The sequence below is a fragment of the Bison bison genome, unplaced genomic scaffold (genome assembly GCF_000754665.1).
Source record: "Bison bison bison isolate TAMUID 2011002044 unplaced genomic scaffold, Bison_UMD1.0 scf7180017864461, whole genome shotgun sequence".
Lineage (NCBI taxonomy): Eukaryota > Metazoa > Chordata > Mammalia > Artiodactyla > Bovidae > Bison > Bison bison.
This window is the reverse complement of record NW_011495023.1, coordinates 4292452-4294989: the sequence shown is the minus strand read 5'-3', so window position 1 is coordinate 4294989 and position 2538 is coordinate 4292452.

The following is a 2538-nucleotide window of genomic DNA, read 5'->3' as shown; positions in this document are numbered from 1 at the left end:
GTAGGAGTAAATTCTCAGCTCAAATGGTAACTTGCTTTAGAGCTTTGCCTGTTTCTCTGCAGCAGAACTACCCGGAAGCCAGGGGCTCCTCCAGGATTTTCCCAGCAATCTCTGCGGCTCATAACATTAGTTTCTCTTCAGTCTGGTCCATCTTCCTGTTCAGAGTCACAAGCCCCCAAAGGAGTCAGAGCACATCACTGTCTTGCTGACAATCTTCTTGAGTCCCTGTTACTCACAGAAGAATGCCAAGGTTCTTCCCAGTCTGCAACGAACGCCACCCCAGTCTCATCTCCGCTGGCCACAGTAGCACCGAACCTCCCCGCCAGATGGCCTGTCTTGCCACCCACAACCATGTCAGACATTTTATGTCTCTACACATTGCAGTGTGCCCTCTAAATTGTGGCCCCCTCAAATATACTTCCCCCTGGAACCTCAGAACTCACCCTACTTTGGAAGAGGAATCCTTGGAGATGTCGTTAAGATAAGGATCTTTAGATCTTTCTGGATTAGGGCAGGCTCCAAATCCACGATAGGTGGCCTGTAAGAGACAAAATGCAGAGACAAACAGAAGAAGGCTGTGTGAAGATGGAGAGAGATTCATTGTAGGTAATGTACCTACAAGCCACCGAACACCAAGGATTGCTGGAAGTTGTCAGAAGCCAGGAGAGAGACAAGACGTGGATTTTCCTTGAGAGCCTCTGTAACAATCTAGCCCTACCAATGCCTTGATTTTAGATTTCTGGCCCCCAGCACCATGAAAGAATACATTTCCTTTGTTTTAAGTTACTGAGTGTGTGATAGTGCATTATGTAATTCAGCCCTGAGAAAGTAGGTCAGCGGTCTGCTCGGGATGTCCTCTCTCTTTTCCACAAAGCAAATGTCTTCCTTAAGACCCAGCTCAAATATCTTAATTAATGGCAGAGAAGGAAGAGGAGGTTGGTATATCTTCTTGACAAAAGCCGTATTTATATCCCTACCCTCCCATATGCCAGGTTGGGGATGCCATTTCTCAGCCACCTGCCAAGTCCCAACTCTTGTACCAGGGAAATAGAGTTTTTCTAGAGGTGTGGGCAGTACTTCAGTAGTCATTTTCAGTTCCAATGGAATGTTTAACTACTACTTTTGAACACCTACTGTGTGCCTAGGACTACCCGATATATCTTCTGGTCTACTGCAGCCATCCCCGAGGTTTAGCTAGAAGGGAGTGGGAAAAGAAAGGGATAAAAATTCATACAAATTCTGTGCTACTTACATGCCAGAACTGCTGTGAAATGCTTCATGAGAAAAATGTTAAAGGTACTTTGCACTGATCTCTGTCAGTTGGGGTTCTTTAGCATCAGAAACTTAAATTCTTTAAACGTAACAAAACAGAAAGAAAGAAAGAGAAAAAATACATTAGAAAAATAAAGTGAAAAGCTGAACAACTACTGGATTTAGAAAAGATAGGAACCAGAGAAATTCTGGGGATGTAGGTACAGCTTATTCATTCATCCCTTCACTTAATATGTTTTCTTATTGTCTGTGTCCTAGGCAAACACTCGTCTTAAGAAGCAAGACAGAACAGGTACCTGCCCTTTTCCATATGAGAGAGAAATAGAAGAAGTAAATCAATAGGCATACAATAGAAATTCCATTTAGTAAAAACAAGAGGGAAAGAAATAGAGCAAGAATAGGGATAGAGTGTGACAGGCCAGAGATGTGGCGTTTCCAGTAAGGTTGTATCTGAGACATGACTTTTAAGCAAAGACTAGAAAAAGATGCGAGAGGAGACCACAGAAGTGTCTTGGGGGAATCACACTCTGGTTAGAGAGACAGACAATAGCAAGAGCACTCAATCAGTACTCAACTTGAAAAGCCTCCGAAGACCAGTGATGCTGAACAAAAGTGGAGATAGACAGTAGGAATGGCTGTTTTCAAATTTTATTTCTGTGTTTGTGTTTAGATGTGTTTTTTATTTTATTTTGTTTTATTTTATATAGGAGGATGATTGCGTTACAAGGCTGTGTTGGTTCCTGCTGTACAATGAAAATCAGCCATAACTGAGAGTTCTGACAAAACATGGTCCATTGGAGAAGGGAACAGCAAACCACTTCAGATTCTTGCCTTGAGAACACCATGAACAGTATGAAAAGGCAAAAAGATACGACACTGAAAGATGAACTCCTCAGGTCAGTAGGTGCCCAGGTCAGTAGGAGATCAGTGGAGAAACAACTCCAGAAAGAATGAAGAGACAGAGCCAAGCAAAAACAACACCCAGCTGTGGATGTGACTGGTGATGGAAGCAAGGTCCAATGCTGTAAAGAGCAATATTACATGGGAACCTGGAATGTTTAGTTCAGTCCAGTTCAGTCGCTCAGTCGCGTCCAACTCTTTGCAACCCCATGAATCACAACACGCCAGGCCTCCCTGTCCATCACCAACTCCTGGAGTTCACTCAGACTCACGTCCATAGAGTCAGTGATGCCATCCAGCCATCTCATCCTCTGTCGTCCCCTTCTCCTCCTGCCCCCAATCCCTTCCGGCATCAGAGTCTTTTCC